Source organism: Notamacropus eugenii, chromosome 5 (genome assembly GCF_028372415.1).
Source record: "Notamacropus eugenii isolate mMacEug1 chromosome 5, mMacEug1.pri_v2, whole genome shotgun sequence".
Classification (NCBI taxonomy): Eukaryota; Metazoa; Chordata; class Mammalia; order Diprotodontia; family Macropodidae; genus Notamacropus; species Notamacropus eugenii.
The window spans coordinates 43,931,299-43,955,882 of NC_092876.1; the positions used below are offsets into that span (position 1 = coordinate 43,931,299).

Below are 24,584 nucleotides of genomic sequence, written 5' to 3' on the forward strand. Positions count from 1 at the left end.
AACCCTTCTTCGTAAAACAGACCAAAATGATGAAATGAGAAGAAATGAAGATGGGGGAAAGTTCCATTTTGTTCCACCCAAAGTGGATTCTCCCCAAGCTCTATAGGCCTAATTTAGGGAACAAAGGAAAAAATTATAGGAAATAGCTCAATTATCTTCTAAGAGAAAATTGGCACTTAGGTACTAGGCTACTCCACTCATCCTCTGGGTTTTGTACAAATTTTCACATCATCCAAAGTTGAGCTATCAAAACACAATAGAACTTCTCATATTCTCTGAGGTGTTGGTGAGGTGGGTTTTTCTCCCCTCTTCAAAAAAAATGATACTACAGTTTAATTTTTTACATCCTGACACATTCCTAGACATGCAACTGCTTGGCAAATAGGAACAGTGAAGTGGTACACTGAATAGGGCACTGGGTTTGGAATCAGGAGGACCTGAATTCAAATGTTGCTTCAAATAATTATGAGCTGTGTGATCCTGGGCAAGTCATTCAACCTCCTTCAGCTTCAGTTTCTTCATCTGTAAAATGGAGATGATAGCTGTACCCACTTCCTAGGGTTCATATTAATGAAATATTACTTGTAAAGTGCTTTGCAAACTTTACTGTATAGGCAGCTAGGTTGGTGCCACAGTGGATGGAGCACTAGGCCTGGAGTCAGGAAACTTGAGTTCAGTACAGCCTCGGGCACTTATTAGTCATGTGACTTGTTGGCCTCAGTTACAATTGTAAAATGGGATAGTAAAAGCACCCACCTCTTAGGGTTGTTGTGAGGATCAAATGAAAGAATACACGTAGAGTATAGCACTGTCAGTGCATGGCCAATAGCAGGTCTTACATAAATGCTCTGATAACCTGCCCAGAAGGTAATTACTTGCTGGTGGGCACTAAGAACATCAGTCGGGATCCTACAGACATGAGGAAGACATTTAGTAAAATGGCAGTCTAACGCTAAGGGAATTGGGGAAGAAATAGAGGAACTTCTCCATTATACACTGAAATGCTCAATGCAGGGGCCACGTTTAGATGACAGAATCTGACTCAGAAGGAAACTTACAGACCATCTCAGGAAAGCTTTACCTGACCAAGGATCTCTCTACAACATCACCAAAGGATGGTCAGTCAATCTCTTTCTGAAGACCTCCAGTAATGCCTCCCAGAGCTACCTAGTCTACCTTTGGATGTCTCTAATATCTAGGAAATTTTTCCTTAAATCAAGCCTAAAATTAGTCTTTTACCATTTGTGCTCTCTACTCCCAGCTTTGCCCTCTCTGTGATCAAGCATAATCATTCTTATTTTCCCTGGCAAATAAGAGCAGCAAACTATGACCTGAGTAGTTCATCCTTCTCCTCCCTATCATCTGTTATTATACCATCTATACTGAGCAATGGTTCTGTCCTCTACTAAATCTTCCTCTTTCTTCCAATATTACTTGAAATCTTTTTTTGGTTGCCTTAGTAATCAATTAGTCAGCACTTATTAAGTACCTACTATGTGCTGGGCACTGTGCTAAGCACTTAGTATTCCCTACTGGTCTCTGCTCATTCTGAGCTTTAGTGCTCCTGCCTTGTAGAGGAACACTCCACATTTGGGTATTATGCCACCTTCTGCTGCCAATGTGAGATGGCCAGGCTGCCTTGGAATGCCTTCAGAGTCTACCAAGTGTTCTTTTTAATATCCTTAATGGTTACAAATCTTCATCCATGACAGGAGGAGAGAGGGGGAGGTAGGGAGGGGGAAAGATTTGATTTGGGGAAATGACCAAATGTCATTTAGAAGCAAAATTCAATGAAGCTCAACTCAACAAAGAAAATTTTAGGTACCCCCTAAGCATAAGGCACAAAATTGATAAATATGGCAGGCGATCAAGCAGAATAATAAGGGTTTGGGTCAAAAAACAAAGTGTAACCATAAAGTAATATTTACTTTCTTACATAGACTGTGGCTCATTGACTACTTAACAGAATGTAGTCAAGGGAATTCATGCTTCAGATAAGGGTTATAGGTGACATCTAAGAGTCTATAAAGTTGACTCTAAAAGGCAATTTCAAAAGAGAAGTTCCAAAACTGTTCAGAGCAAGGGCAGTATCATTATAATAACTGTATAATCTTTCAAGGTGACCACTTTGAAGGATGACACTCATTTAGATATATAAGATCTGGTCTATATTGTTGGAAGTTATATTTGTTTTGTTTTTTAGAAGAAAAAAAAAGTGCATCACTCCATATCCATACTTCACACATCTTCCAAATAGATTTTTTTAAAAAACCTTTCAGTGGTGCCTCATGACTAAGAAAAACACATAAAGAGAATGCAAGTTTCCTTTGGGAGACAAGAGTACACCGCTTGGATTTATAGATTTCATATTTATTCAAGATTATGAGGATAAATCCACAGATGACAACTACAATGGGTTACTTAAAAGAGAAGCTAAGAGTGCTTGGGATCTGTCCCCAAGCTTTGAGAACAAGATCCCAGGGAGCAACTACCCTGTTCTTCCATGAAAGTTTCCTTCATTTTGGCTATTCTGGCTGGCGAAGCTGTGGGTTCTGTTTGTTACAGGAATGGTCATGTTACACTGTTTCCTATCATAACCAAGGATGTCAATAGGACAATGAAAACGTTTCTGTGTCTGGGACTTGCCCCCAGACTGGGGATGTGCTACTGTCTGGAATGTGATGAGTAAAGCAAACCAACAACAATTAAATAAGCAGCTGATGGTGAGACACAGTGGTGAGAGCCCAGGACTTAGAGTCAGGAAGACCTGAGTTCAAATCTAACCTCAGACACTTACCAGCTGTGTGACCATGGGCAAGTCACTTAACCTCTGTTTGTCTCAGCTTCCTCATCTGTAAAATGGGGATAGTAACTACATCTATCAGGGTTGTCACGAGGACAAAATGAGATATTTGTAAAAAGTGCTTAGGACAGGGGGGCGGAGCCAAGATGGCGGAGTAGAAAGACACACATATGCAGGCTCTCCCCACACAGCCCATAAAATACCTGTAGAGAGGGACTCTCAACAAATTTTGAAGCAGCAGAAGTGGAGAACAACAGATGACCTGAAAGACCCATGGGAAACGTCTGTTGCACCGGAAGTGGAGCAGAGCCCAGCCCAGCCTTGGTCACCAGGTGCTGCTCACGAACAGCCCTCAGGGGTGGAATCTCCAGTCGCGGAATCCTCAGGCCCAGTAGCAGCGGGTTCACAGATCCCTCAACCCACAGGCGCCAAAGGTCAGTGACAGGGTTTTTCAGCTTTCCATAGCTCCAGCCTCAGGCAGCGGCTGAGGAGGCTACATTAGGCAGCTGGCAGCAGTTCCCACCACAGCCCCTACAGCAGCCCATATCCACTGTTGGATCGTAAAAACCCTGGGGATGCTGAGGAGCTGATTATTACCTCAGCCCTGTATAGAGGCCCTGAAGGAGCTGATCTTTATCTTACACCGAATGGCCGCCCTGCCCCCAGTGCTGACTTGGTGGAACTGGAGGCTAGGTGGCTGTGGAGAGGTAATTGCTAAGATTCTGGACATAAAAATCCCTCTCGGTGTCCAGACCAGTACACACTTGATTGTGCCACCTTGGAGGAATTGAGATCTCACAGATTCCCAGAGTATACCCTACTCTTGGCAAAGGACCCAAAAGTCAAGTAACTGATTGGGAAAATGCCCAAAAAAGGGGAAAAAAAATAAGACCATAGAAGGTTATTTTCTTGGTGAACAGATATCTCCTCCCTTCCTTTCTGATGAGGAAGAACAATGCTTACCATCAGGGAAAGACATAGAAGTCAAGGCTTCTGTATCCCAAACATCCAAAATAAATATTCAATGGGCTCAGTCCATGGAAGAGCTCAAAAAGGATTTTGAAAATCAAGTTAGAGAGGTGGAGGAAAAACTGGGAAGAGAAATGAGAGAGATGCAAGAAAAGTATGAAAAGCAGGTCAACACCTTGCTAAAGGAGACCCAAAAAAATGCTAAAGAAAATAACACCTTTAAAAATAGGCTAACTCAATTGGCAAAAGAGGTCCAAAAAGCCAATAAGGAGAAGAATGCATTAAAAAGCAGAATTAGCCAAAGGGAAAAGGAGGTTCAAAAGCTCACTGAAGAAAACAGTTCTTTAAAAATTAGAATGGAACAGATGAAGGCTAATGACTTTATGAGAAACCAAAAAGTCACAAAACAAAACCAAAAGAATGAAAAAATGGAAGATAATATGAAATACCTCACTGGAAAAACAACTGACCTGGAAAAGATATCCAGGGGAGACAATTTAAAAATTATGAGTCTACCTGAAAGCCATGATCAAAAAAAGAGCTTAGACATCATCTTTCATGAAATTATCAAGGAAAACTGCCCTGAGATTCTAGAATCAGGGAGCAAAATAAATATTGAAAGAATCCACCAATCACCGCCTGAAAGAGATCCAAAAAGAGAAACTCCTAGGAACATTGTGGCCAAATTCCAGAGTTCCCAGGTCAAGGAGAAAATATTGCAAGCAGCTAGAAAGAAACAATTCAAGTATTGTGGAAATACAATCAGGATAACACAGGATCTAACAGCTTCTACATTAAGGGATTAAAGGGGGTGGAATACGATATTCCAGAAGTCAAAGGAATTAGAACTAAAACCAAGAATCACCTACCCAACAAAACTGAGTATAATACTTCAGGGGAAAAATTGATCTTTCAATGAAATAGAGGACTTTAAAGCATACTTGATGAAAATACCAAAGCTGAAAAGAAAATTTGACTTTCAAACACAAGAATGAAGAGAAGCACGAAAAGGTAAACAGCAAAGAGAAGTCATAAGGGACTTACTAAAGTTAAACTGTTTACATAGAAAGACAATATTTGTAACTCTTGAAACTTTTTTCAGTATCTGGGTAGTTGGTGGGATTATACACACACACACACACACACAGAGCACAGGGTGAGTTGAATAGGATGGGATCATATCTTTAAAAAATGAAATTAAGGGGTGAGAGAGAAATATATTGGGAGAAGAAAGGGAGAAATGGAATGGGGCAAATTATCTCTCATAAAAGAGGCAAGTAAAAGACTTTTCAGTGGAGGGAAAAAGAGGGGAGGTAAGAGAGAAAACATGAAGCTTACTCTCATCACATTCCACTAAAGGAAGAAATAAAATGCACACTCATTTTGGTATGAAAACCTATCTTACAATACAGGAAAGTAGGGGAGAAGGGGATAAGCAGGGTGGGGGGGATGATGGAAGGGAAGGCAATGGGAGGAGGGAGCAATTAGAAGTCAACACTCTTAGGGAGGGATGGGGTCAAAAAAGAGAGGAGAAGAAATGGGGGGCAGGATAGGATGGAGGGAAATATAGTTAGTCTTACACAAAACGACTAATATGGAATTCATTTGCAAAACTACACAGATATGGCCTATATTGAATTGCCTGCCTTCCCAAAGGGGATGGGTGGGGAGGGAGGGAGGAAGAGAAGTTGGAACTCAAGTTTTAGGAACAATTGTTGAGTATTGTTCTTGCATGCAACTAGGAAATGAGAAATACAGGTAATGGGGTATAGAAAATTATCTTGCCCTACAGAACAAAAGAGAAGATGGGGACAAGGGAAGGGAGGGCAGATCGGTGATAGGGGTTATTAGAATGCTCGGCGTTTTGGGGTGGGGGGAGGGGAGAAATGGGGAGAAAATTTGGAACCCACAATTTTGTGGAAATGAATGTCGAAAACTTAAATAAATAAATTTAAATACAAAAAAAAGTGCTTAGCACAGTGTCTAGAATGCTTCCTCCTTTTCCCTCCTTTCCTCTTCTATTCTTTCCCTTCTTTTCTCTTCCCTTCCTTTCCCTTCCTTTCTTCCTCCCTTTCTTCCTTCCTTCCTGTGAGGAAACTCCCTCTATTAATGCAAGTCATCCCCTGCTGCTTGGCAACTTATGAATGAATGAACAAGCATTTATTTAGTGCTTACTGTGTGCTGACAATGGCAACAGAAAACAAGGTGGTCCCTACTCTTGAGGAGGGGATAATGAAACAGAGGGAGCAGAAAGTACATCTACTGGGCAGTGTCAGCGAGTTTCCTGGGGTGGTGAGAGAATCAAGGACTTGCCTAGGATCACACAGTCAGTTCAGATCACAGGCATGCCATGGACCCATATGGGTCTTTCTGACTCAAGTCAGCTCTCTGTTCCTGACTCCAGGCTGCCTTGTAGGGCTCTGGGTTTACGAAGAAAGCAGAGATGTAGGAAGAGTACCATCTGTGGCTCCATCATGAGCTGGCTGTATGAGAAGGCACCTGCTGCTCTTTAGAATCTTGAGGTCTGTGTGCAAACACTGTGTAACACACAAACAGAATTCTATGGCATCCGTCAGTTGTCTGTTAAGGATGACAATGGTAAGAAGCTGGAGTCAACTACAGGTTTCCCAACCACACAACAACTAACTTCAATCTGGAAAAAGTCTACCCAGATTGCTTGAGACAAAGGAAGAATTAGATTTTCAACAATAGCAAATTCCTTTCACCTATCTTGAGATTAATTTTTCCTGACACTCTATTATGCCCCAATCAGTCTCCACTCACTGAAAGCCCCTGTCAATAGAAGGATGGGAATTTTCCATTCAACTTTTCCTTCAATATGGCTTATCGAATATCCTTTGATCTTATGCCTTATCGAGATTCCAGCTTCAGAAAGCAAGGCAGGGGGAGGACCAGCACAAGGAGCAGCTCTGCCAGTCTCCCCTCAGCCTCAGATGAATTTGTCAAAGACTCCCCTGGAGCTGTCACAGAAGTGGTTGGAGCTCTCCCAGGGCCTGCTTACAGGTGGGGAAGAGAGCAATTACGTAAATCCAAATCATGGGGCTTGGCAGAGGAAGGGCCTTTTGTAGCAGCTGCTGCATGTATGTGGCTCCTAGGGCAGATAAAATATTCAATTCAGCACTATCACAAGCATTTATAAAGTACCTACTACATACCAGGCACTGGGGGAGGCAGGAGATAAAAAAAAGCAGAAACAGTCATTACCCAGAGAGATTCTGTCTACTGAGAAGACACGAAATGTCCAGAGATAAGTACAATACAAGGTAATTTGCACTAACAAATGGAAAGAATCTGGGAGGCCTTCACCGAGGAGGTTGGGCCTGAGACAAGCAAGGAAAGAAGAGATGATGAAGGATGGGGGAGATACCTAATGCAAACACTTGGAGGTGAGAGGTCTAAAGTTAGGAGTCCAGTTTGGTGGGAATGTAGAGTGCATAAAGGGGAATAATGTGAAATTAGGCTAAGAATATAGTTTGGGGAAAATAAGACTTAGACAAGTTAAAGAGATTCAAGAAAAACCTCCAATGTAACCAGCCGACTTAAGGGATCTACAGCTAAATATCCCACTTGCACAAGCAGAAAGGAAATTGTTGCTAACACATTAGTGACTGGTGCACACCCACAGAGTATGTGCTTAATGAATATGTGCGGTCTAAAGGACATTAGTTCACCTAAGTCCCTCCCCTCCCTAAATCATGGGGATCAACAGGGAGGATAAGAAGGCATAAAACCATAGAGGATCTTAGCATTGGTGGGCCTTGAAAGACTATCTAGTCCCAAACTCCATGCCATGTAGGTCTCCATAGCTTCACAAGCATTCCTGACTGATGTCCAAGTAGAGACTGATTAGAAATATGATCAGTGCTTAAACATTCCAAAGAGCCAAGCAGTGATGGCCTTCTGTCTCTGAATAACCATTAAGCAAAATCCTGATACCACCAGAAAATTCAAAAGAACCAAAAGTGGGTAAGTGGATTTCTGCTAAGAAACCTACGGACTGAGTTTTACGGCATTGTCTCCCAAGACTTAATGTGAACAATTTAAAATATGTAAATATATAGGTTTTAAAACAGGAATCTTGATGGAATTAGTTGAAAATACTTCATAATGGTGTCATGGTTTGTTAGAAAGTTCTTCCTGAAATCAAAGCAAAATCTACCTCTGTAAACCCCACATGATCTTGGAACAACACGGAGTAATTCAATTCAAGCAAGTACATCTTCAGGACCCAATGGTTCCTAGCACTTGCCCTTATACATGGTTGTTCAAGTGACCAGAACAAAGATTCCAAGAGAACCATAAGAGATAGTGGGGAGGTTCAAGGGGTAGCACTAAGCCAAGGTTCTTGCCCTCAAGGAGTTTACAAGAGAGTAAGATAAGACATGGTGAAGATAAGACACAGTTCATCGTAGTATAGGATAGATGCCTAAAAATGAAGGATTTCTCTTACTCATTTACTTGCCTCATGCACCTGTGATGACTTGTACATTAAAAACTGGAATAAGAGATGTTAGCACACAATCAGTCAACCTGCATTTAATAAGCTCCTGCTGTGTGTCAGGCACTATGCTAAGCACTGAGGATATGAAGAAAGGCCAAAAATAAAACCAAAACAACCCAACAACAACAACAACAAAAAAACAATCCAACAACAACCCATCCCTGGCCTCAAGGAGCTCACGGTCTAAAGAGGGAGACAAATGGAAACACTTCTGTACAAACAAGATCTGTACAAGAAAAGTTGGAGATAATCACTGAGGGAAGGTAGGAGCCTTAAGGGGGAATATGAAAAGGTTTCTTGTAAAAGGTGAGATTTTAGCTGGTACCAGGGAAGGCAAGGAGATAGAGATAAGGAGGGAGAGAGTTCTAGGTATGGGGGACAGCCAGAGCTAGGAGTCTAGAGATGGAGTGTATTGTGAGGGACAGTGAGGTGGCCAGTTTCCATTGCCCAATACTTTGCTGTTGCTTAGTCATTTCAGATGTGTCTGACTCTTCATGACCCCATTTGGGATTTTCTTGGCAGAGATCGTAGAGTGGTCTGCCACTTCCTTCTCCAGCTCATTTTACAGAAGAGAAACTGAGGTAAATAGAGTGAAGTGACTTGCCCAGGGTCACACAGGAAGTATCTGAGGCCAGATTTGAACTCAGGTCTTTCTGACTGCAGGCCCAGAGCTCTACCCAGAGTACCACCCAGCTGTCTAATACTCCCCAACAGTTAACTGTCAAACTTAATCTCTGGATTCCAAGGGCTGCCTTCTTTTCATGATTCCACATAGTACCATTCCTCCTCCCTTCCTGACAGCCCTATGACATAGATAGGGAATGCAAGCTCGATCCATCCTGTTCTACTGATGGGAACCTGAGGTCCAGAGAGATTGTGTGACTGCACACAATTATCCCACGTGTGTGATCAAGCTGGGATTCTAAGCCAGACCTCCTGGTTTCTAGTGCATCGTTATTCCCATGACCCCCTACTGTCTCTGATGGTGTCATCAGATGAGCAATGCTACAAAATTTCCAAAATTCAAATACATTTTTTAATTCAGTCTCATCTTTGCATTTCACAATGACCAACATTTTCATTCAGAGATGCCTTATTGGTTTCTTATCACTGCTTTAAGACCGATATGGCTGACTCAGCTGTCAGGTGACAGAGTTTATTTAAAAAGGTGACACTGTGAAGCAAGGTTAGCCACAGGAACTCTCCTCTGGGGTCTGCTTCTGGATGTCTCATCTCTAGCAAGTGGATCCCTCACCCAACCCAGAACCAGCACATACCTGGCCCCAATGGGAGCGCTGTCCCTCACCAAGAAAAATGCTATAACCCCCTTTCGATGTATCTTTGCTAGATGGCAGCACAGAGAGACCTGGACTGTGATGCAGAGCACCCGCCTCAGATTCCAGCTCTGCCCCTGACTCTCCTGTTTGAAGCTGGGTAAGTTTTCTCATCTTTCCCTCATCTATAAAATAAGGAGGTTGAACTAAATGGACTTTAAGGGCTCTTCCAGCTTTAAAAAGCCTATGACTCACAAACTAGGTAGAACTCTCCTGTTATGAGTCTGTCCCTTACTCTTTTTGCTCCAAACACAGCTTTTAACAAACTGTTCTCACCATCCTTTCTCAAACTGAGAGCATTTGGGGCTCGGGTCTTTCTGACGCTACCTCTTCAAGTTGAAGTGATTCTTTTCTATTTGTCCTTCTTTCTGTGCTCTGTCTCCATCTGTCATATACACTTTGATGGATCTGTGATCTCCCCAACAGCTGGCATCTAGAACTGTTTTAAGGCTCACCAAGAGCTCTACATCTGTTATTTCATTTGTTGCTACCATGACCCTGTGAGGAAGGTCATGTTATACACAAATCTGGATGGCTCCAAGAAATGAGCCTCAGTGGCTTCCTCTAGGTCACATGGCTCGTAAGCATGATGGATGGGATTTGCAGCCAAGTCTCTTCTGACTCTTCTTCCAGGGATCTTCTTGTAGCTACTCATTCTAATCCATCAACCATCCTTCATCTGTGCCAGGCACATAACAGGGAGGAAACAAACAAAGGCAAAAACCATCCTCACCCTCAGGGAGCTGACATGCTAATGGGGAAGGGGCACACAGAGGACATGGAAAGTGACTCCCAGAAGAGCTTCCACAATACTGAATGCAGCAGGGGGCGGAGCCAAGGTGGTGAAATAGAAAGACGCACATACACATAGCTCCGAACACACAAACCACAGAACGGCTAGAGGGGACCAAGCCAGGGCAAATTCTGCACCCAGAGACCACGGAGTATTGGAGCGAGGGAGATTTCTGCTCCGGAGAGACCTGCGGACCTCTCACGGAGGGTCCTTCGCGCCGCGGACTGGGCGGCAGGACGGGGAGCGGAGTGCGGCCCTGCCGCGGCCGCGACACTGAGGGGAGGAGATCCGAGAGGGCTACGGGGACGGGATCTCCAGTGGCCACGCGGGTCCCCCCACCCACAGAGGGACCTGCAAACCTCTCGCAAAAGGTCCATCGCGCTGCAGACGCGGAGCCCAGCCCGGACTTGCGGCGGCGGCCGCGGATCCGAGAGGCACAGATCTGAGAGGGCTCCGGAGGCAGGATCTTCAGAGGCGGCACGGGCCCCCCCACCAACAGGTGACTGATGGGGGTGGGTGAGAGAGTCTCTTTGGCGGGTTGAGAGGGGAGTGGGGTGCCCCCATGGCTCGGGCCCCCCCGGGAGGTGGGGGCTGAGAGGCGGCTGCGGACGGGGGCTACCCAAACGGGCAGGAGCCTGGATCCATTGTGGAAGGTCTGTGCATAAACCCCCAGAGGGAACTGTGCCTGAGAGGCGGCCCTGCCCCTGACCACCTGAACCTAATTCTCACACTGAATAGCAGCCCTGCCCCAGCCAAAAGCCCTGAGGCGGGAAGCAGCATTTGAATCTCAGTCCCCAAATGCTGGCTGGGAGGACCAGGAGGCGAGGTGGGTGTGAGGAGAACATTCAGAGGTCAGGCCACTGGTTGGAGAAAATGCCAAGAAAAGGGAAAAAAAATAAAACTATTGAAGGGTACTTTATCGGAGAAAAGACACTTCCTCCCTTCCTTTCTGATGGGGAGGAACAATGCTTGCCATCAGGCAAAGACACAGAAATCAAGGATTCTGTGTCCCAGCCCACCCAATGGGCTCAGGCCATGGAAGAGCTCAAGAGGAATTTTGAAAATCAAGTTAGAGAGGTGGAGGAAAGACTGGGAAGGGAAATGAGAGGGATGAGGGAGAAGCATGAAAAGCAGATCAGCTCCCTGCTAAAGGAGAACCAAAAAAATCTTGAAGAAATTGGCACCTTGAGAACTAGCCTAACTCAGCTGGCAAGGGAGGTGCAAGGGGCCAATGAGGAGAAGAATGCTTTCAAAAGCAGAATTAACCAAATGGAAAAGGAGATTCAAAAGCTCACTGAAGAAAATAGATCTTTCAAAACTGGAATGGTACGGATGGACGCTAAGGACTTTTCGAGAAAGACATATCTCAGAACATACCGCGCAGATTCGAAAAATGGAAGATAATGTGAAATATCTTATTGGAAAAACAACTGACCTGGAAAATAGAATCAGGAGAGACAATGTAAAAATTCTGGGACTACCTGAAAACCATGATCAAAAGAAGAGCCTAGACATCATCTTCCATGAAATTATCAAGGAAAACTGCCCTGAGATTCTAGAACCAGAAGGCAAAATAAATATTCAAGGAATCCGCAGAACACCGCATGAAAGACATCCAAAAAGAGAAACTCCTAGGAGCATTGTGGCCAAATTCCAGAATTCCCAGGTGAAAGAGAAAATATTGCAAGCAGCTAGAAAGAAACAATTCAAGTATTGTGGAAATACAATCAGGATAGCACAAGATCTGGCACCCTCTACATTGAGGGATAGAAGGGAATGGAATAGGATATTCCAGAAGTCAAAGGAACTAGGACTGAAGCCAAGAATCACCTACCCAGCAAAACTGAGTATAATACTTCAGGAGAAAAAATGGTCTTTCAATGAAATAGAAGACTTTCAAATTTTCCTGATGAAAAGACCAGAGCTGGAAAGAAAATTTGACTTTCTAACACAAGAATGAAGAGAACCATGAAAAGGTGAACAGCAAAGAGAAATCATAAGGGACTTACTAAAGTTGAACTGTTTACATTCCTACATGGAAAGACAATATTTATAACTCTTGAAACATTTCAGTATCTGGGCACTGGGTGGGAGTACACACACACACACATGCACACATGCACACATACATAGAGACAGAGTGCACAGAGTGAATTGAAGAGGATGGGATCATATATTAAAAAAAAAATGAAATCAAGCAGTAAGAGAGAAATATTGGGAGGAGAAAGGGAGAAGTTATATGGGGCAAATTATCTCTCATAAAAGAGGCAAGCAAAAGACTTATTAGTGGTGGGATAAAGAGGGGAGGCAAGAGAAAAACATGAGGTCTACTCTCATCACATTCCACTAAAGGAAAGAATATAATGCACACTCATTTTGATAGGAAAACCTATCTCATAATACAGGAGAGTGGGGGACAGGGGCACAAGCAGGGTTGGGGGGAGGATGGAGGGGAGGGCATGGGGAGGAGAATGCAATACGAGGTCGACACTCATGGGGAGGGAAAGGACCATAAGAAAATAGAAGTAAAGGGGGACAGGATAGGATGGAGGGAAATATAGTTAGTCCTATACAACACAACTAGTATGGAAATCATTTGCAAAACTAAACAGATATGGCCTATATTGAACTGCCTGTCTTTCAAGGGGAAGGGGTGGAGAGGGAGGGAGCTAAGGAGGTTGGAACTCAAAGTGTTAGGACCAAATGTAATGTTCTTACCACTGGGTAACAAGAAATACAGGTTAAGGGGTCAAGAAAGCTATCTGGTCCTACAGGACAAAAGAGAAGACGGAGACAAGGGCAGGGAGGGAGGACAGAGGAGAGAGCAGATAGGTCACAGGGGCAATTAGAAAGCTCGGGTTTGGGGGGGGGGCGGGGATAAAAGGGGAGAAAATTTGTAACCCAAAATTGTGTGAAAATAAATGATAAAAATTAATTAAAAAAAAAATACTGAATGCAGCAGCCCACCTCTACCTTCTTGTTCTATGCCCCTGGCTTTAAATCCTGCCTCTCAAGTAGGAGAAAGACAGGCTCTGCTTTCTTTTTAATTACACAGATGTCAGGGAAGATGCTTGTTATCATCTCACAAGTGTGACCCCGGCCCAGTGACTTCACCTCTAGGGGCCTCAGTTTCCTCATGCATATGCTGAGGAGCTTGGGAGAGATGATCCATCACCCCTGTTTAAGCTTGGCAGAAAATGTGCAGCCAGATTCTTCTCTTTAAATGGCTCTTCCCCACCTTACTTCAGCAAAACCTTATAAAACAATTTGGCCAGACATACATTTTTGAGAGCTCTCCCATTCTCCTTCAACACACAGCCCAGTACTTAGTCTCAGGCTTTGAGGTTATGTGTCTAATTTATCTAAATTTTTGGAAATCTGCTTTCCAACTCTCTAGAATCTTCATCGTGGTCATCATAAACTCAAAAATGACATGATAATTTTCCCTTCATATTTTCCTGCCTCTTTTATTTCACTAACCAATTTTGCCTTGTTGGTCTGTTAACTGACCAACAAGGAGTAGTAACAGTTCCTGTCTCATCAGCGAGGGGTGGGGGGAATTGCAATGAATAATGAATACAGTGCCAGGCCTGGAATCAGGAAGACTTCTCTTTCAGATCTGGCCTGAGACATTTACCAGCTATGTGACCCTGGGCAAGTCATTTAACTCTGCTTGCCTCAGTTTCCTCTTCTGTAAAATGAGCTGGAGAAGGAAAAGGCAAAGTACTCCAGCATGTTTGCCAAGAAAACTCTAAAAGGGGTCACAAAGAGTCAAACATGACAGAAATAAGTGAACAAAGTTCCACCTGCCATTTCTTCTATTTCTGTCAGCAAACAAAATCTGTGAGTTCTCTACTCCTAGTAAGACTAGTAGACTTCCAGCAAGTATCTGGATTCTTCAAATCCTCTGGGACCTACTGCATGAGTCCTCTGAAGGAAGTACAGCCCATCTCCTCCATCTGCTAGGGCAGACTCCCCCAACAATGCGGCTTTTGTTTCTTAGATCATGCCCATTTTCCTTTTCTCCTGCTTCTGCCTCATGGACTCATAGATTTCAATGTCCTTCAATTGAGATGATGATAAGCATCTTCCCTAATATTTATATAATTAGAAAGAAAGCAGAGACTCTCTTGTTTCTACTTGAATCCCCAGCACTCTGAATATCCCCCTGAAAAATAGGTTTTTGCATTCGATCACTTATTTACTTACATAGCACTTTAAGATTTGCAAAGCACTTTACATAAACATTATCTCACTTGATCTTCAAAACAAACCTGTGAGGTAGATGCTAGCCTACTCATTTTACAGGGGAGGAAAGCCGGGCTAGAGAAGTTAAGTGATTTGCCCAGGGACTGGTGTAAGATTTACAACCACATCTTCCTGATTCTAAGTCTAGTGCACCATCCATTAGATTACCCAACCTCTCAAGAGGATCAGAAGGATTCAGGTTTGGACATGTATACATGACCACAAAGAGTGCCACAGCTTAGTGGAACAATGCCAAAAGGTGAAAGACTTCAGTGATAGCCCTGGTTCTGCTTCAAACTAGTGGTCATTTCACATTCCTAGGCCCAAGATCCTTATCTGTAAAATAATAGAATTAGACTAGATAGTATCCTCCTGCTCTAAAAATTTGATTCCACTAAGCTGTTTAATAGCAATGAACGTTGTCATCTTCAGAAGCCCACCGATCACAGAACTTCCCTTATTTCTTGGGTATTTTGAGTTCTAAGTTATTGAGAACATAAGTAGGAAAGGGGAGAACCCCACCAATCAACCCTTAAAGGGAGTGAAGAAAACAGGAATGAAAAGGATATAAGAAAAAAAAATCACAGCTTTGAGAATAAAAAAACTCATATAAAAACAAGAAGGGATAAGGAAAAAATTTCAGATATGCCTAAAAAGGCAGGTAAAATAATATTGGTTTCCAATTTTTAAAAAAAGGTACTAAAAAAAACCAAACCCTGGCATACTCTAAACATTGTTATGCATAATTCTTGAACTCCACAAAAGCTTCTGCAAGGAATGCCTTCAAATACATTCTTCTGAGCTGGACAATATCAGGAAACATGTTGGGAGCATTATGGACTTTCCTGGTCCCAGCGATGGGATATGCTAATAGAGGTTTGCAAACGGCCCTGGAAGATGATTGCCCAGATTCCTTCCTGCCTGTCACCTCAACAGGGCCTACGTGGGAGTCAGCATGATGGTGCGTGAGCACAAAACACAGGCTTGTTTTTCCAAGAATATTTTTACTAAATGCCAGTAATTTTATTTAACTGTGCATTTTGGTGGGGGTGAGTTAGGAGAGGATAATCAGTATGCACGCAGACAGTCTGATGAGAATTATTAATAGAGGAAAGTGCACAGTTTGCTGAACTGACTGCCCAGTGAAACAAACCTGTCAGTACTTAACTAAAAGATCAGTTATTAAACTGAAAAAGTACTGAATGAAGAGATAGAAAGGCCGGCATGAGGAAGCGGTTGCTTAGCAACCTTCAGCAGCTAAGACAGAAAGACAGAGAAAGATCAGGCTTTGAGACTGGTCTCAGAAAGAGGATGGAGTTTGCCAGTGTTACAAAAGAGGTAAAAATAGTTGTCCCTGCGAATGAGGGGAAGGAACGGCTAAGTGTTTGTTCAAGGATGCATTGTCATGATTGAAAGCAAACACAAAAAAGGACACGTGGATCAGACCTATAAAAGTAATAGTTTGGTTCCAGTCTTTAATGATTCACCACAGGTCTAGGGCCCACAAAGGTAAAGAATCCAGGAAACTGCGAAGCAACACCTCTGCTTAGTGGGAGGAGCACTGATTCTCTTGCCGGGCCCATGTTGAGAAGTCTCAGCAGCAGAGGACTTAGTGCCCACGCAGGAGCTTAAGGGAAGGATTTGAACTATGGAGAGTGACTGGTGTCTGATGATGCTGCTGCTGTCGAAGCAGGTCATGTCCTCCCAGGCCTGAAGCGCTCTCCTCCCCTCTAGCTCTTAAAAGGCCTGACTACCCTCTCTCCCACCACCTCTGTGTTGACCTTGTGTATTCTCATTCATGTGCTGTCTTCTCATTATAACAGAAGCTTCTCGAGGGAAGCAATTGTTTGCTTTTTCTTTGTACCTACAGTACTTAGCATAGAGCCTGGCACAAAGCAGGTGCGTAATAAATGCCTGGTATAGAAGGGTAGACCAGTGGAGTAGACTCAAGACTCAGTCATCAATGCATATAGCTATCTACTGTTTGATAAACCCAAGGATCCCAGCTTCTGGGATAAGAACTCACTGTTTGACAAAAACTGCGGGGAAAGCTGGATAACAGTGTGGTGAAAACTGGGCATAGACCAATGCCTGACACCGTATACAAGAATAAAGTTCAAATGGATACATGATCTAGGTAAAAAGACTGATACCATAAACAAAGTAGGAGAGTAAGGAACAGCGTATTTGTCAGATTTATGGAGAAATTTATGACCAAACAAGAGATAGAGAACATTATGAAGTGCAAAATGGATAATTTTGATTACATTAAATTGAAAAGTTTTTGCACAAACAAATCCAATGCAACCAAGATTAGGAGGGAAATGGAAAACTGGGAAAGAATTTTTACAACTAGTATCTGTGATAAAAGTCTCATTTCCAAAATACAGAGAGAACTAAGTCAAATTTACAAGAATGCAAGTCATTCCTCAATTGACAAATGCTCAAAGGATATGAACAGGCAGTTTTCAGAGGAAGAAATTAAAGCTATCTATAGTCATATGAAAAAATGCTCTAAATCACTATTGATTAGAGAGATGCAAATCAAAATAACGCTGAGATACCACATCACACCTAGAAGATTGGCTAACATGACAAAACATGAAGATGATAAATGTTGGAGAAGATGTGAGAGAATTGGAACACTAATGCACTGTTGGTGAAGCTGTGAGCTGATCCAACCATTCTGGAGAGCAATCTGGAACTATGCCCAAAGGGCTACAAAAATGTGAATACCCTTTGACCCAGCAATACCTCTTCTAGGGGCTGTATCTCAAAGAGATAATAAAAATGGGAAAGGATCCCACATGTACAAAAATATTTATAGCAGCACTCTTTGTGGTGGCCAAGAACTAGAAACTGAGGGAATGCCCATCAATTGGGGAATGGCCGAACAACTTGTGGTATATGAATGTAATGGAATACTATTGTGCTATAAGAAATGAGGAACAGGAAGACTTCAGCGAGGCCTGGAAAGACTTGTATGAAGTGATGCTGAGTGAAAGGAGCAGAACCAGGAGAGCATTATACATAGTAACAGTCACAGTGTGCAAGGACTGTTTCTGATAGACTTATTCCTTCACAGCAATGCAAGGACCTAAAACATTCCCAAAGGACTCTTGAAGCAAAACATCCAGAGAAAGAACTATGGAATCAAAATGCAGAATGAAGCACATTATTTTCTCTTGTGTTATGTTTTGTTTTGGTTTTTTCTCATGGTTTCTCCCCTTCATTTTAACTTTTCTACACAACACGACTAATGTGAAAATATGTTTAATAAGAATGTATGTGTAGAACCCATACAAGATTGCATGCCTTCTTGAGGAGGGAGGGGAAGAAAATTTAAGACTTATGGAAATGATTGTTGAACACTGAAAACAAATAAATTAATTAAATTTTTAAAAAATTAAAAAATAAAGAAAAAAATAAATGCTTGATGACTGATTAGATCACCTACCAGAACTTAAAGGGCTTTACAATTTTGCTTCAGTATTATTATTATTAGTTTGAGGTCTATTTCAGGTGCTAGGAGCTCAAAGAATCACAGTTGCCCAGTCTCAAATGACCAATCTTGCACTGACTGTCCCCCTCCCCCATGCCTGCAATACCCTCCCTCCTCTTCTTGGAACCTCTGGTTTCTGTGTGACTAGGTTCAATCACAACACCTCTCCCCATCTGCTCAGCTGCTAGGGAAGCGACCTTACATTCATTTCTGTGTGTATATTACATTCCCCCACTGGAATGTAAGCTCTTTGGAGAGCAAGGATTGTTTGTGTCCCTAGCCTCTACAGTAGGTACTTCATAAATGCCTGTTATTGGCCTGATGCCTTTCCTTGTGCTCCCAGCTGAGAGTGCATGCTCTTCCTTCTTCCTGGAACTTTGCTTTGTCTCTGTCACAGTCTACCTGGTATCATATTTATGTGGGGACCCAGCAGCAGCTAGAGGCTAGGGATGGGGTTATCCCTCACATCATATTTGTGGAACTGAATCAAACGGTCATGCACATCAACCCCAATTTGGTCTCTGCTTTCTGTTCCTGTACACATGCTCTATGTCCTGCTACCAACCTTACTTAAGACAAACAAACTATTATTTGCTTATCATCCCGTTCTTTCAATCCCCACAGTAAGGGCATAAGTTCAAACTACTCTCTTCAGCTCTCTCCTGGCAAAGCTTTCTTTGAAATATGATGAGAACAAGACCGAGAAAATTAACTGACTTGTCTTAAGCTCCACAGGAAATAAGCAGTAGATGGTGAGTTCTTTGAGGAAAATAGCTGTCGTTTTTGTCCATCTCTATATCCCCAGTGGGGCAGCTAGTGACCCCACAGTGCACAGAGCACCAGGCCTGGAGTCAGAAAGACACATTTCCTGCTTTTAGATCTGGCCTCAAGACACTTACAAGTTGTGTGAACCTGGGCAGGTCACTTCACCCTGTTTGCCTCAGTTTCCTCATCTGTAAAATGAGCTGGGGAAGGAAATGGCCAACCATCCCAGTGTCTTAGCCAAGTCATTAAACCCAGTTTGCCTCAGTTTCCTCATCTGTAAGATGAGCTGGAGAAGGAAATGGCAAACCACGAGTTGGACATGACTGAAAACAAATGAACAAAACAATATCCCCAATGCCTTGTACAGATCAAGTGTTTAATAAATGTCCGGCAAGTAGACTTGCTGAGCTGAGCCCATTAGGACTTGGAGCTCTTTACTCTAAGGAAGGGGTGGGGAACCTGTGGCCTCAAGGTCACATGTGGCCCTTTGACAAGATGCACTTGAGGACCTAGAGGGCCACATGTAGCCTGGAGACAGCAGGTTCCCCACCCCTGCTAAGTTCTTTGCTAAGGACTAATCTCCCTGGCATCCAACATACAGAAACAAGGCAATCTCAAGTTCTTTTACAAGCTGCGAACTAACAGTCTCCTGTATGTGTACTGAGACACCACAATAAGCTACTGAAATAATCTGACTTCTCCTGTAATGCTTTGAAATTCACTGAATCCTACTGATTCATGCCCACGAAGTTGCACTTAGGGAGCTATGTTCCAGGCAACATCAGTAACACAATGCTGTAATTATGTCAACAAGTTAACTCGATACATCTTAGAAAATGCCATTATTAAATATTTTCAATTAACTCCATCTAGATTTCTGTTTTAAAACCGATTACGCAAAATCCTGATACCACCAGAACATTCCAAAGAACTAAAAGTGTGGAGGTGGATTTCTGCTGAGAAACCTGAGGACTGAGTGCCCTCTAGTGGCTCAAGGCTTGATCTGTCTTGAGCTATACCAGATCCCTTCAGTCCCCTTGTAATCTTAGAGGAAGAATCTGGAACATTACTCATCACTGGAAACCAAAGCACTTCACTTAAGGTGACAGCCACAATATCATTAAGATTTCCAAAGGAAACATATAAGTTGGCAAAATACTGAAGAAGAAAAGTTTCCATCACAAGTTAAACACCAGTATATAGTTAAAGTCGCTCATATTAAGTCTTGGGAGACAAGGCCTTAAAATGTGTGGCACCTAAGCTGGAGATGATCATATTAGCATGACAGGAATGCTGCGATAAATTCAAATTAAATAAACCTAATGAAATTAGATTCTATCCATGCAGATCTCAGAGTCCCCAAACAGCATCTGAAAAACAGATTAAGCTGCTGCGGCATATTTGCACCAAAGTTCAATGTCTGCTCCTGGAGATACCCAGAGGATGTGTGACCTCCCAGGAGGGCAGCTAGAGTGCTTCTTTGGCTTGAGAGTAAAAAGTGTGTGTGGGGGTGTGGATATTTGGGGGTGTGGGTGGGTGGGTGTGGTTGTGGGTGTGTGTGTGTGGGGGTGTGTGTGAGGGGGGTGTGTGTGGGGGGGTGTATATGGGTGTATTAAAGGTCATCTTCCTAAACAAAGAAAGAGAGATGATGCCAGGGGAAGCTGAAGAGGCTGAAGAAGGGGGCTCTGGGCTTCAGTCAACTGGAGACTGGCTTTGGTACTTCTGGGACATACAGCACCAATGCTTTTGAACCAGAAGCAACTGCAGGGGCTACCCTGAGAGATAAGGAAACTGAGGGAGGGAGAAATGAAATGACATTTCCAAGGTTACCGAGGTACTAAGACTCATAGCCAAGAATGGGACTTCTCCCAAAGGGCCTCCCTCACTAAGTCTCCTTCCTGCCTTGTTTCCTTTGGCCAACCCTGCCATTCCTACTGGAAGCCTTTGGTTGTGAGCCCATGAAGGAGAATAGCAGTGACCAGCTCCGGCAAGCAAGGCCACCACCTCGCCTGACTAAAGGAAAGGATTCTCAACGTTAAGGTCTGCTCACCTTTCAGTGCATGACACAATCCCAGTGAAAAGAAGCCAAGAACCAGATCTCCAAACTGGCCAATGCAATTCTCCTGGGGAGGGAGGGTAGGAGGTCTTTTTTATCTCTTTTACAAAGGCAATTGCTAGTTTCCATCTCAACAGGCCACTGGTTTTCTGCATGATGAACAGCTGATTGAGATACACAGGCTGACACTTGGTAACACTTTACATGTATTATTTCTGTTTAAGATCATAATAGGCTTATCAATAATACTATCAATGCTATTATACCCATTTTACAGATGAAGAAAATGAGGTCCAGAAAACTGTGAATGGTTAAAAGCCAGTAAGTATTGGAGAGGTAGGAGACAAACCCCTGTCTCTTCTGACTGCCAGTCCAGTACCTTTTCCATGACACTTAAGTTGAATGGGCTGGGGACATTAAAGGTGAGACACCTCTTTTCCACGGCACCTTTCCTCTGTTCTAGGGAGTAGACCACACAAAGCTCTGTTCTACAAAGGACATTTTCCTGAGCCTATGTTCTAACGATCAATGAGATGGTCAACTTTTTGATGTGAGGATTTGCGTCTATTCAGTGAGCACTGAGTATTTGCTGATGAATGGCCCAAAACATGAAAAGCAAGTTAATGCCAAAATCCAGTCGAAGTGAAGTGAGTCTCCCCCTCCCATTTTTAATGGTTAAGCAGTACAGTCAAGGCATGCTGCTAGCCAGGCAAATAACATCTGCCAAAAATAAGAGCAATGCTCCAATTATTTCTATTGTTAAGTCATAGATTCTCTACCTTTGCATCCAGCTGGAGACTCATCATGTGTTTCTTACTTGGTACTGATGAGGTTTCCATTTTAGCAGAGGAAAGTAAGTGAGGGAATTAATTCTCCTCTATCTCTATGGGTGAGGGCAGTATGGTATAGTGCACAGTGGGCTGAGCTTAGGTCACAGGACCCTAATTATTGTCTAAAGGCCAAATTCTGGCTCAGTTACTTAATCCCTGGGTGACCCTGGGCAAAGCATCCCTCTCTGGAGTTCAGTTTCCTCATCTGTAAGATCCAGCTGTTGAGCTAGACCAGTGGGGTCAGATTCAAGCAGAAAGAGATCCTGTCAGCCACAAATTAATACTATCCATGTTGCATGTAGTAATCTATTTTGTTAAACATTTTTCAATTGCTGCCACAGCTTGCCACTTCTGACCCAGACGATCAGCTCTAGCTCTCGGAGGGATGCTCAGGTCCTAATTGTGCCAGCAGAGCTGAGAGGTTGGAGCAGTGGAGGGGCCAGGCCTCAGACTCCTGTCCCAGTTCGGCTGCCTCTGACCTGTGTGCTCATCTAGAAAATGGGGTTGTTGAGCTGTACAGAAGAGCCTGAAGAACTTTTCCAGCTCTCTATTGATGACCAAATAGGCACCGATGTGGAATAGTGGATAGAACCCTAAGTTCAAATCTGACCCCAGATGCTTACTAGCTGTATGGCCCTGGGCAAGTCACTTAACCACTCTCTGAATTAGCTTCTTCAACTGTAAAACAGGGATACTGATAATAACAACCTCCCAGGGTTGTTGTAAGGCTCAAATGGCATTATATTTGTAAAGCATTTAGTATAGCGCCTGGCACTTCCTTCTTTCCTTCCTTCCTTTCTCCTGCCTTTTTTTCTTCCTCCTTTTTTCCTTCTTCCCTCTTCTCTCCCTCCTTCCTTCCTTTGTAGGTTTCCTCATACCTTTGTGATTGGTATATTCCTAATCCTGTCATTCCTTCCTTCCTTCCTTTATAGTCTTCCTCAGACCTCGGTAATCAGTACATTCCTAATCTTGTCTGTCCTTCCTTCCTTCCTTTGTAGACTTCCACAGACCTTAGGGATCAGTGCATTCCTAAACCTGTTCTTTCTTCCTTCCTCCCTTTCTTTCCTCCTTTCATCCATCCATCTTTCCGGTGTATCCCTTACAGAAGTTGGGTGCCCACTAGCCACTTCCACAAGGTGTATCCTGTCAAAATCCACTTGAGTAGATGAATGTTCCAGCTACATCTCAAGTACAAAGATTACTGTGCACTTCAGGCCCTTCGCTACATTAACAAGGTACCAGAATAAACTAACATACTGAATAATGATGTTGAATTATGTGAAGAACAATTATGATGAGAACATTCGTAAAAAGAAAAAACGTATTTAAACCAGCAGAATGGGCCAACCTTCAGAGAAGAAGGATGCTACTTTATAATGTGGTTTGTGGTAATACAATTAATTATTCTTTAGTTCTAATGAATAAGTTTGGTTATTTTAGCAAAACTAGAGTGAGTACAAAGATAAGTACCAGCATCCCAGGTTTCTAGCTAAAGAAATATACAGTTTTACTGGCTGTAAGACCAAGGTAACTGAGATAGCTGGCCTCAAAAAAAAAGATTCACCACATAAAATGAACAATGCCTTTACAAAAGACCTGCAGCCTGGAAATAATCGTTAGAAAGTCCTTCCTGGAATCTCGTCTATAAACATATGTAAGAAAGCAGATTACATTATTTTAATTGTGCTGTTGTCTTCTTTTTGAAAAATGAAGAAATCAATCTTGTGTGTATCATGTCACCCAAAGTCAAAGAATCGAACTCAGAGGATCAGATTTCTACTTTATTTTTTACAGGTGAAATAGGCATCCTTCTTATGAAGACCATAGTAAATAACTACGAGAGAGCCCTTCCTGCTCATCTTTCCTAGGTTCGTACCTCAGACACTGTAGGAGAGAGACTGAAGGGATGAATCTGTCAGAAGCCCTTCTATTTTTGGCTCTCCCACCTCGGACCGTTCTGTCTTTCTGTCTGGGATCCAAAGACAGGTGGGACCCCTGTGATCTAGGATTCTCTGGCAACACCTTCCCCCAGCTTGACACTTGGGTACCAAAGATCAAACAATGTGCTAACCTAACCCTCAGAAATGAGAATCTGTTTTGTAAGGTGAACAGATAAGTTCACGAGGAACACATCTTAGCTTCGGATGTAGAACAGAGGTGCAACATCCTTTTGGGAGGATCTTTTCACAACTTTCTGTTCCACTCTCTCTGAGGCCCCCACCATGGTTTAGACCAAAACACTTCTCAACTATGAATGAATGAATGGGTGTAGAATCTTTACTCAGTTCCAAAACTGATGAGCAAATACTATGAGCCACTTTCTCTGTCACCGTATGCCTCTGGAAACAAGCCTGGCCCTGACTTCAGGGCAAGGTGTTTTAACTCAGTTGGTAGCCTGGCTTGTAGTAATTTAGGACTCCACTTTAAAAAGCCCCATGTCAGCATGCCAGGCCTCCGGCTCTCAAACAATGTTTCTTCTAAGTAGGGAGGACACTACTTTAAAAAAGGAAACGAAAGAACTTTTGAGCACATGTTCCCTATGCTTGGCACTGCTGACAATCACCGGCTTTTGGTGAATCCACAATATTTAAAAGCCTTCATTTCCAAGAGCCCCACATGAAATGACTTCTGGGGAGAAGGAGGGACTGTTTCTGCTGGAGACCCCTGTGGAGAGATCCAACTGCACGTCTCTTAAATTGAGGGAATGAACTGATTGACGGGCTGATCCACAGATGCTGAGCCCCACTTTGTCACCGTTCAAT

At 43.0% G+C, this 24,584-nt stretch overlaps 1 protein-coding gene across 11 annotated transcripts in view; it reads right to left on the minus strand.

Annotated features, from left to right (window-relative positions):
• The window catches only part of NPHP4 (nephrocystin 4), a 169,312-nt gene that overhangs the window by 58,875 nt on the left and 85,853 nt on the right, over positions 1 to 24,584 (minus strand). The gene's annotated exons all lie outside the window — the stretch shown is intronic.